This window comes from Equus caballus, chromosome 27, assembly GCF_041296265.1.
Source record: "Equus caballus isolate H_3958 breed thoroughbred chromosome 27, TB-T2T, whole genome shotgun sequence".
Taxonomy (NCBI): Eukaryota; Metazoa; Chordata; class Mammalia; order Perissodactyla; family Equidae; genus Equus; species Equus caballus.
In genome coordinates, this window is record NC_091710.1 from 13,440,209 (window position 1) to 13,453,142 (window position 12,934).

Sequence of the window (12,934 nt, forward strand, 5' to 3'; positions counted from 1 at the left end):
CGCCGGAACCACCTGCTCGACTGGCAGGACAATCGTGCCGGACACGCCAAAAGGAACTGCCGGCTACACCAGAACCACTTAACCGACACTCCAGAATCACCTGCCAGGCATGCCAGAACCACCTCTCACACGTTCCAGAAGCACGTGCCGGACATGCCGGAACGACCTATCGGACAGAACGGAACCACCTGCCAGACACGCCGGAACCACCTGCTGAACACGCCACAGCCACCTGCTCGACTCGCCGGATTCACAGACCGGACAGGCCAATATCAACTGCTGGCTATGCCAGAACCACCTGGGGCACAGTCCGGAATCACCTGCCAGCCATGGCGGAACCACCTCTCAGACGTACCAGAACCACGTGCCGGACAATCTGGAAACACGTACTGGACAGGCTGGAACCACCTGCCGGCCACGCCTGAACCACCTGCCGAAAACGACGGAACCACCTGCCGGACACGCCAAAATCACCTGCGGGCTACTCCAGAACCACTTGGAGGACTCTCCGGGATGACCTGCCGGGCATGCTGGAACCACCTCTCAGACGTGCCAGAACCATGTGGCAGACAGTCCGGAATCACCTGTTGGGCATGTGGAACCACCTCTGAGACGTACCAGAACCACCTGCCGGACACGCCAAAATCACCTGCCTGCTACACCAGAACCACTTGGCGGACACTCTGGAATCACCTGCCGGGCATGCCAGCACAACCTCTCAGAAGTGCCAGAAGCACGTGCCGGACAGGCCGAAACCATCTCCCAGACAGACTGGAACCACAGGAAACACTCGCCGGAACCACCTGCTTGACTCAACGGTCCCACCTGCAGGACACACCAAAATCACCTGCCCGCTACACCAGAACCACTTGGGGGACAAGCCGGAATCACGTGAAGGGCATGCCGGCACAACCTCACAGACGTGCCAGAACCTCCTGCCGGACACCTCAGAACCACCTGCCAGACAGACTGTAACCACCTGCTGGACACGCGGGAACCACCGGCTCGACCCGCCGGAACCACTGCCAGACAGGCAAAATCACCTGCCGGCTACACCAGAACCACTTGGCAAACACTCCGGAATCACCTGCCGGGCATGCCAGAACCACCTCTCAGACATGCCAGAACCACGTGCCAATGACACCAGAAGCATTCCGGGCATGCCGGAACCACCTGCTCGACTCGCCAGAACCACCTGCCAGTCATGCAAAATCACCTGCCGGCTTCGCCACAACCAGTTGGTGAACACTTCCCCATAACCTGCCGGGCTTGCTGGAACCACCTGCCGGTCATGTCAGAATCACCTGCCAACTATGCAGAACCACTTGTCGACACTCCGGAAACACCTGTCGGGCCGCACAGAACTACATCTCAGACGTGCCAGAACCTTGTGCGTGTGATGCCGGAACCACACCCCGAACAGACGGAGACCACCTGCCAGACCCGCCTGAACCACCTGCCGAGCACGCCGGAGCCACCTGTTCAACTAACCGGAAGCACCTGCCAGACAGGCCAAAATCAACAGCTGGCTACGCGAGAAACATCTGGCAGACAGTCCGGAATCACCTGCCGGGCATGCAGGAACCACCTCTCAGATGTAACGGAACCACGAGCCGGACACGCTGGAACCACGGCCTGGACAGACTGGAACCACCTGCCGAGCACTCCGGAACCACCTGCTCGACTCGCACGACCCACGTGCTGGACACGCCAAAATGAACTTTCGGCTACACTAGTACCACTTACCCGACACTCCAGAATCACCTGCCTGGCATGCCAGAACCACCTCTCACATGTTCCAGAAGCACGTGCCGGACTTGCCGGGACGACCTATCGGACAGAACGGAACCACCTGCCAGACACGCCGGAACCACCTGCTGAACACGCCACAGCCACCTGCTCGACTCGCCGGATCCACCGTCCGGACAGGCCAATATCAACTGCTGGCTATGCCAGAACCACCTGGGGGACAGTCCGGAATGACCTGCCAGCCATGGCGGAACCACCTCTCAGACGTACAAGAACCACGTGCCGGACAAGCTGGAAACACTTACTGGACAGATTGGAACCACCTGCCGGCCACGCCTGAACCACCTGCTGAGCACGATGGAACCACCTGCCAGACACGCCAAAATCACCTGCGGGCTACACCAGAACCACTTGGAGAACTCTCCGGGATGACCTGCCGGGCATGCTGGAACCACCTCTCAGACGTACCAGAAGCACGTGGCGGACACCCCAGCACCACCTGCCGGACAGACCGCAACCACCTGCCGGACAGGCCGGAACCACCGGCTCGACCCGCCGGAACCACCGCCGGACATGCAAAATCACCTGCCGGCTACGCCAGAACCACTTGGCGAACACTCCGGAATCACCTGCCGGGCATGCCGGAACCACCTCTCAGAGGTGCCAGAACCACATGCCGGAGAGACTGGAAGCAACTGCCGAACTCGCCGGAAACACCTGCTGGACATGCCGGAACCACCTGCCTGACAGTCCAAAATCATATGCCGGCTATGCCAAAACCACTTGGTGGACACTCCAGAATCACCTGGAGGGCATGCCGGAACCACGTCATGGACAGACTGCAAACACCTGCCGGACATGGCAGAACCACCTTCTCGACTCGCCAGAACCACCTGCCGGACACGCCAAAATCACCTGCCGGCTACGCCACAACCAGTTGGTGAACACTTCGGAATCACCTGCCGCTCTTGCCGGAATCACCTGCCGTTCACGCCAAAATCACCTGCCGGCTACGCCAGAACCACTAGGCAGAGACTCCGGAACCACCTCCAGGACCGACCGGAATCACCTGCCGGACACGCCGGGACCACCTGCTTGACTCGCCAGAACCACCTGCCGGACACGCCAAAATCACCAACCGGCTACTCCACAACCACTTGTCGGACACTCCAGAGTCACCTGCCGGGCATGTTGGAGCCACCTCTCAGAGGTGCCACAACAACATGCTTGGGACTGCGGAAGCACCTGCTGACAAGGTCGGAAGTTCCTGATCCACTCCACAGAACCACCTGCTGGACACGCCGAAATCACCTGCCAGCTACGCCAGAACCAGTTGGTGAACACTTCGGAATCAACTGCCGGGCTTGCTGGAAGCACCTGCCGGTCACGCCAATATCACCTGCCAGCTACGCCAGAACCGCTTGGCGGACACTCCGGAAACACCTGTCGGGCCTGCCAGAACCACATCTCAGACGTGCCAGAACCATGTGCCCGAGATGCCGGAACCACACCCCGAACAGACTGAAACCACCTGCCAGACCCGCCTGAACCACCTGCCGAGCACACTGGAACCACCTGCTCGACTCGCCGGAACCACCTACCTGACACGCAAAAACCACCAGCCGGGTATGCCAGAACCACTTGGTGGTCACTCCGGAATCATCTGCCAGACATGCCAGAACCAGCTCTCAGACACACCAGAACAACATGCCGGACACGCCGGAAGCACCTGCTGAGCATGCCTGAGCCACCTGCTCGACTCGCAAAAGACACCTGCCGGACACGCCAAAATCACCTGCCGAGTACGCCAGAACCACTTGGCGGACACTCCGGAATCACAGGTCGGGCACGCCGGAACCACCTCTCAGACTTGCCAGAACCATGTTCTGGACACGCCGGTACCACCTGCCGAGTATGCCAGAACCACCTGATCCACTCCCGAGGACCACCTGCTGGACACGCCAAAATCACCTGCTGGCTACGCCAGAACCATTCGGCAGACACTCCGGAATAACCTGCCGGGCATGCCGGAACCACCTCTTACGCATGCCAGAAGGACGTGTCGGACACGCCGGAAACACCTACCGGACAGACCGGAACCACCTGCCAGACATCCCGGAACCACCTGCCGAGCACGCCGGAGCCGCCTGCTCGATAGGCCGGAACCACCTGCCGGACAGGCCAAAATCAACAGCTGGCTATGCTAGAACCACCTGGCGGACAGTCCAAAATCACCTGCCTGGCATGCAGGAACCACCTCTCAGACATAACAGCACCACGTTCCGGACACGCTGGAACCACATCCTGGACAGACTGGAACCACCTGCCGAGCTCGCCGGAACCACCTGCTCGACTGGCAGGACAATCGTGCCGGACACGCCAAAAGGAACTGCCGGCTACACCAGAACCACTTAACCGACACTCCAGAATCACCTTCCTGGCATGCCAGAACCACCTCTCAGACGTGCCAGAAGCACGTGCCGGACATGCCGGAACGACCTACGGGACAGACCGGAACCACCTGCCTGACATGCCGGAACCACCTGCTGAGCACGCCAGAGCCACCTGCTCCCCTTGGCGGAACCACCTGCCAGACAGGCCAAAATCAACAGCTGGCTGTGCGAGAACCACCTGGGGGACAGTCCGGAATCACCTGCCAGCCATGGCGGAACCACCTCTCAGACGTACCAGAACCACGTGCCGGACACGCAAAAATCACCTGCGGGCTACTCCAGAACCACTTGGAGGTCTCTCCGGGATGACCTGCCGGGCATGCTGGAACCACCTCTCAGACGTGCCAGAACCATGTGGCAGACAGTCCGGAATCACCTGTTGGGCATGTGGAACCACCTCTGAGACGTACCAGAAACACCTGCCGGACACGCCAAAATCACCTGCCGGCTACGCCACAACCACTCGGCAGACACTCCGGTATCAGCTGCCGGGCATGCCGGAACCACCTCTCAGAGGTGCCAGAACCACATGCCGGAGAGACTGGAAGCAACTGCCGAACTCGCCGGAAACACCTGCTGGACATGCCGGAACCACCTGCCTGACTGTCCAAAATCATATGCCGGCTATGCCAAAACCACTTGGTGGACACTCCAGAATCACCTGGAGGGCATGCCGGAACCACGTCATGGACAGACTGCAAACACCTGCCGGACACGCCGGAACCACCTGCTCGACTCGCCAGAGCCACCTGCCGGACACGCCAAAATCACCTGCCGGCTACACCACAACCACTCGGCAGAGACTCCGGAACCACCTCCAGGACAGCCGGAATCACCAGCCGGACACGCCGGGACCACCTGCTTGACTCGCCAGAACCACCTGCCAGACACGCCAAAATCACCAGCCGGCTACTCCCCAACCACTTGTCGGACACTCCAGAATCACCTGCCGGGCATGTTGGAGCCACCTCTCAGAGGTGCCACAACAACATGCTGGAGACTGCGGAAGCACCTGCTGAGAATGCCGGAAGTTCCTGATCCACTCCACAGAACCACCTGCTGGACACGCCGAAATCACCTGCCCGCTACGCCACAACCAGTTGGTGAACACTTCGGAATCAACTGCCGGGTTTGCTGGAAGCACCTGCCGGTCACGCCAATATCACCTGCCAGCTACGCCAGAACCGCTTGGCGGACACTCCGGAAACACCTGTCGGGCCTGCCAGAACCACATCTCAGACGTGCCAGAACCATGTGCCCGAGATGCCGGAACCACACCCCGAACAGACTGAAACCACCTGCCAGACCCGCCTGAACCACCTGCCGAGCACACTGGAACCACCTGCTCGACTCGCCGGAACCACCTACCTGACACGCAAAAGCCACCGGCCGAGTATGCCAGAACCACTTGGTGGTCACTCCGGAATCATCTGTCAGACATGCCAGAAGCAGCTCTCAGACACACCAGAACAACCTGCCGGAGACGCCAGAAGCACCTGCTGAGCATGCCTGAGCCACCTGCTCGACTCGCAAGAAACACCTGCCAGACACGCCAAAATCACCTGCCTGCTACACCAGAAGCACTTGGCAGACAAGCCGGAATCACGTGAAGGGCATGCCGTCACAATCTCTCAGACGTGCCAGAACCTCGTGCCGGACACCCCAGAACACCCTGCCGGACAGACCGGAACCACCTGCCGGACACGCCGGAACCACCGGCGCGACTCACCGGAACCACCACCAGACATGCAAAATCACCTGCCGGCTACGCCAGAAACACTTGGCGAACACACCGGAATCACCTGCCAGGCATGTCGGAAGCACCTCTCAGACATGTCAGAACCACGTGCCAAGGACACCGGAAGCATCTGCCGAGCATGCCGGAACCACCTGCTCTACTCGCAAGAAACACCTGCCGGACACGCCAAAATCACCTGCCGAGTACGCCAGAACCACTTGGCGGACACTCCGGAATCACAGGTCGGGCATGCCAGAACCACCTCTGAGACTTGCCAGAACCATGTTCCGGACACGCCGGTACCACCTGCCGAGTATGCCGGAACCACCTGATCCACTCCCGAGGACCGCCTGCTGGACACGCCAAAATCACCTGCTGGCTACGCAAGAACCACTCGGCAGACACTCCTGAATAACATGCCGGGCATGCCGGAACCACCTCTTAGACATGCCAGAAGGACGTGTCGGACACGCCGGAAACACCTACCGGACAGACCGGAACCACCTGCCAGGCATCCCGGAACCACTTGCGGATCACGCCGGAGCCGCCTGCTCGATAGGCCGGAACCACCTGCCAGACAGGCCAAAATCCACAGCTGGCTATGCTAGAACCACCTGGCGGACAGTCCAAAATCACCTGCCTGGCATGCAGGAACCACCTCTCAGACGTAACAGAACCACGTTCCGGACACGCTGGAACCACATCCTGGACAGACTGGAACCACCTGCCGAGCTCGCCGGAACCACCTGCTCGACTGGCAGGACGATCATGCCGGACACGCCAAAAGGAATTGCCGGCTACACGAGAACCACTTAACCGACACTCCAGAATCACCTGCCTGGCATGCCAGAACCATCTCTCAGACGTGCCAGAAGCACGTGCCAGCCATGCCGGAACGACCTACGGGACAGACCGGAACCACCTGCCTGACATGCCGGAACCACGTGCCGAGTACGCCAGAGCCACCTGCTCCCCTTGCCGGAACCACCTGCCAGACAGGCCAAAATCAACAGCTGGCTGTGCGAGAACCACCTGGGGGACAGTCTGGAATCACCTGCCAGCCATGGCGGAACCACCGCTCAGACGTGCCAGAACCACGTGCCGGACAATCTGGAAACACGTACTGGACAGACTGGAACCACCTGCCGGCAACGCCTGAGCCACCTGTCGAGCACGACGGAACCACCTGCCGGACACGCCAAAATCACCTGCGGGCTACTCCAGAACCACATGGAGGACTCTCCGGGATGACCTGCCGGGCATGCTGGAACCACCTCTCAGACGTGCCAGAACCATGTGGCAGACAGTCCGGAATCACCTGTTGGGCATGTGGAACCACCTCTGAGACGTACCAGAACCACCTGCCGGACACGCCAAAATCACCTGCCGGCTACGCCAGAACCACTTGGCGGACACTCCGGAATCAGCTGCCGGGCATGCCAGCACAACCTCTCAGAAGTCCCAGAAGCACATGCCGGACAGGCCGGAACCATCTCCCGGAAAGACTGGAACCACAGGAAACACTCGCCGGAACCACCTGCTTGACTCACCGGTCCCATCTGCAGGACACACCAAAATCACCTGCCCGCTACACCAGAACCACTTGGGGCACAAGCCGGAATCACGTGAAGGGCATGCCGGCACAACCTCACAGACGTGCCAGAACCTCCTGCCGGACACCTCAGAACCACCTGCCAGACAGACTCCAACCACCTGCCGGACACGCGGGAACCACCGGCTCGACCCGCCGGAACCACTGTCACACATGCAAAATCACCTGCCGGCTACACCAGAACCACTTGGCAAACACTCCGGAATCACCTGCCGGGCATGCCGGAACCACCTCTCAGACATGCCAGAACCACGTGCCATTGACACCAGAAGCACCTGCCGAGCATGCCGGGACCACCTGCTTGACTCGCCAGAACCACCTGCCGGACACGCCAAAATCACCAGCCGGCTACTCCACACCCACTTGTCGGACACTCCAGAATCACCTGCCGGGCATGTTGGAACCACCTCTCAGAGGTGCCACAACAACATGCTGGAGACTGCGGAAGCACCTGCTGAGAATGCCGGAAGTTCCTGATCCACTCCACAGAACCACCTGCTGGACACGCCGAAATCACCTGCCCGCTACGCCACAACCAGTTGGTGAACACTTCGGAATCAACTGCCGGGCTTGCTGGAAGCACCTGCCGGTCACGCCAATATCACCTGTCAGCTCCGCCAGAACCGCTTGGCGGACACTCCGGAAACACCTGTCGGGCCTGCCAGAACCACATCTCAGACGTGCCAGAACCATGTGCCCGAGATGCCGGAACCACACCCCGAACAGACGGAAACCACCTGCCAGACCCGCCTGAACCACCTGCCGAGCACGCCGGAGCCACCTGTTCGAGTCACCGGAATCACCTGCCAGACAGGCCTAAATCAACAGCTGGCTATGCTAGAACCACCTGGCGGACAGTCCAAAATCACCTGCCTGGCATGCAGGAACCACCTCTCAGACGTAACAGAACCACGTTCCGGACACGCTGGAACCACATCCTGGACAGACTGGAACCACCTGCCGAGCTCGCCGGAACCACCTGCTCGACTGGCAGGACAATCGTGCCGGACACGCCAAAAGGAACTGCCGGCTACACCAGAACCACTTAACCGACACTCCAGAATCACCTGCCAGGCATGCCAGAACCACCTCTCACACGTTCCAGAAGCACGTGCCGGACATGCCGGAACGACCTATCGGACAGAACGGAACCACCTGCCAGACACGCCGGAACCACCTGCTGAACACGCCACAGCCACCTGCTCGACTCGCCGGATTCACAGACCGGACAGGCCAATATCAACTGCTGGCTATGCCAGAACCACCTGGGGCACAGTCCGGAATCACCTGCCAGCCATGGCGGAACCACCTCTCAGACGTACCAGAACCACGTGCCGGACAATCTGGAAACACGTACTGGACAGGCTGGAACCACCTGCCGGCCACGCCTGAACCACCTGCCGAAAACGACGGAACCACCTGCCGGACACGCCAAAATCACCTGCGGGCTACTCCAGAACCACTTGGAGGACTCTCCGGGATGACCTGCCGGGCATGCTGGAACCACCTCTCAGACGTGCCAGAACCATGTGGCAGACAGTCCGGAATCACCTGTTGGGCATGTGGAACCACCTCTGAGACGTACCAGAACCACCTGCCGGACACGCCATAATCACCTGCCTGCTACACCAGAACCACTTGGCGGACACTCTGGAATCACCTGCCGGGCATGCCAGCACAACCTCTCAGAAGTGCCAGAAGCACGTGCCGGACAGGCCGAAACCATCTCCCAGACAGACTGGAACCACAGGAAACACTCGCCGGAACCACCTGCTTGACTCAACGGTCCCACCTGCAGGACACACCAAAATCACCTGCCCGCTACACCAGAACCACTTGGGGGACAAGCCGGAATCACGTGAAGGGCATGCCGGCACAACCTCACAGACGTGCCAGAACCTCCTGCCGGACACCTCAGAACCACCTGCCAGACAGACTGTAACCACCTGCTGGAGACGCGGGAACCACCGTCTCGACCCGCCGGAACCACTGCCAGACAGGCAAAATCACCTGCCGGCTACACCAGAACCACTTGGCAAACACTCCGGAATCACCTGCCGGGCATGCCAGAACCACCTCTCAGACATGCCAGAACCACGTGCCAATGACACCAGAAGCATTCCGGGCATGCCGGAACCACCTGCTCGACTCGCCAGAACCACCTGCCAGTCATGCAAAATCACCTGCCGGCTTCGCCACAACCAGTTGGTGAACACTTCCCCATAACCTGCCGGGCTTGCTGGAACCACCTGCCGGTCATGTCAGAATCACCTGCCAACTATGCAGAACCACTTGTCGACACTCCGGAAACACCTGTCGGGCCGCACAGAACTACATCTCAGACGTGCCAGAACCTTGTGCGTGTGATGCCGGAACCACACCCCGAACAGACGGAGACCACCTGCCAGACCCGCCTGAACCACCTGCCGAGCACGCCGGAGCCACCTGTTCAACTAACTGGAAGCACCTGCCAGACAGGCCAAAATCAACAGCTGGCTACGCGAGAAACATCTGGCAGACAGTCCGGAATCACCTGCCGGGCATGCAGGAACCACCTCTCAGATGTAACGGAACCACGAGCCGGACACGCTGGAACCACGGCCTGGACAGACTGGAACCACCTGCCGAGCACTCCGGAACCACCTGCTCGACTCGCACGACCCACGTGCTGGACACGCCAAAATGAACTTTCGGCTACACTAGTACCACTTACCCGACACTCCAGAATCACCTGCCTGGCATGCCAGAACCACCTCTCACATGTTCCAGAAGCACGTGCCGGACTTGCCGGGACGACCTATCGGACAGAACGGAACCACCTGCCAGACACGCCGGAACCACCTGCTGAACACGCCACAGCCACCTGCTCGACTCGCCGGATCCACCGTCCGGACAGGCCAATATCAACTGCTGGCTATGCCAGAACCACCTGGGGGACAGTCCGGAATGACCTGCCAGCCATGGCGGAACCACCTCTCAGACGTACAAGAACCACGTGCCGGACAAGCTGGAAACACTTACTGGACAGATTGGAACCACCTGCCGGCCACGCCTGAACCACCTGCTGAGCACGATGGAACCACCTGCCAGACACGCCAAAATCACCTGCGGGCTACACCAGAACCACTTGGAGAACTCTCCGGGATGACCTGCCGGGCATGCTGGAACCACCTCTCAGACGTACCAGAAGCACGTGGCGGAGACCCCAGCACCACCTGATGGACAGACCGCAACCACCTGCCGGACAGGCCGGAACCACCGGCTCGACCCGCCGGAACCACCGCCGGACATGCAAAATCACCTGCCGGCTACGCCAGAACCACTTGGCGAACACTCCGGAATCACCTGCCGGGCATGCCGGAACCACCTCTCAGAGGTGCCAGAACCACATGCCGGAGAGACTGGAAGCAACTGCCGAACTCGCCGGAAACACCTGCTGGACATGCCGGAACCACCTGCCTGACAGTCCAAAATCATATGCCGGCTATGCCAAAACCACTTGGTGGACACTCCAGAATCACCTGGAGGGCATGCCGGAACCACGTCATGGACAGACTGCAAACACCTGCCGGACATGGCAGAACCACCTTCTCGACTCGCCAGAACCACCTGCCGGACACGCCAAAATCACCTGCCGGCTACGCCACAACCAGTTGGTGAACACTTCGGAATCACCTGCCGCTCTTGCCGGAATCACCTGCCGTTCACGCCAAAATCACCTGCCGGCTACGCCAGAACCACTAGGCAGAGACTCCGGAACCACCTCCAGGACCGACCGGAATCACCTGCCGGACACGCCGGGACCACCTGCTTGACTCGCCAGAACCACCTGCCGGACACGCCAAAATCACCAACCGGCTACTCCACAACCACTTGTCGGACACTCCAGAGTCACCTGCCGGGCATGTTGGAGCCACCTCTCAGAGGTGCCACAACAACATGCTTGGGACTGCGGAAGCACCTGCTGACAAGGTCGGAAGTTCCTGATCCACTCCACAGAACCACCTGCTGGACACGCCAAAATCACCTGCCGGCTACGCCACAACCAGTTGGTGAACACTTCGGAATCAACTGCCGGGCTTGCTGGAAGCACCTGCCGGTCACGCCAATATCACCTGCCAGCTACGCCAGAACCGCTTGGCGGACACTCCGGAAACACCTGTCGGGCCTGCCAGAACCACATCTCAGACGTGCCAGAACCATGTGCCCGAGATGCCGGAACCACACCCCGAACAGACTGAAACCACCTGCCAGACCCGCCTGAACCACCTGCCGAGCACACTGGAACCACCTGCTCGACTCGCCGGAACCACCTACCTGACACGCAAAAACCACCGGCCGGGTATGCCAGAACCACTTGGTGGTCACTCCGGAATCATCTGCCAGACATGCCAGAACCAGCTCTCAGACACACCAGAACAACATGCCGGACACGCCGGAAGCACCTGCTGAGCATGCCTGAGCCACCTGCTCGACTCGCAAAAGACACCTGCCGGACACGCCAAAATCACCTGCCGAGTACGCCAGAACCACTTGGCGGACACTCCGGAATCACAGGTCGGGCACGCCGGAACCACCTCTCAGACTTGCCAGAACCATGTTCTGGACACGCCGGTACCACCTGCCGAGTATGCCAGAACCACCTGATCCACTCCCGAGGACCACCTGCTGGACACGCCAAAATCACCTGCTGGCTACGCCAGAACCATTCGGCAGACACTCCGGAATAACCTGCCGGGCATGCCGGAACCACCTCTTACGCATGCCAGAAGGACGTGTCGGACACGCCGGAAACACCTACCGGACAGACCGGAACCACCTGCCAGACATCCCGGAACCACCTGCCGAGCACGCCGGAGCCGCCTGCTCGATAGGCCGGAACCACCTGCCGGACAGGCCAAAATCAACAGCTGGCTATGCTAGAACCACCTGGCGGACAGTCCAAAATCACCTGCCTGGCATGCAGGAACCACCTCTCAGACATAACAGCACCACGTTCCGGACACGCTGGAACCACATCCTGGACAGACTGGAACCACCTGCCGAGCTCGCCGGAACCACCTGCTCGACTGGCAGGACAATCGTGCCGGACACGCCAAAAGGAACTGCCGGCTACACCAGAACCACTTAACCGACACTCCAGAATCACCTTCCTGGCATGCCAGAACCACCTCTCAGACGTGCCAGAAGCACGTGCCGGACATGCCGGAACGACCTACGGGACAGACCGGAACCACCTGCCTGACATGCCGGAACCACCTGCTGAGCACGCCAGAGCCACCTGCTCCCCTTGGCGGAACCACCTGCCAGACAGGCCAAAATCAACAGCTGGCTGTGCGAGAACCACCTGGGGGACAGTCCGGAATCACCTGCCAGCCATGG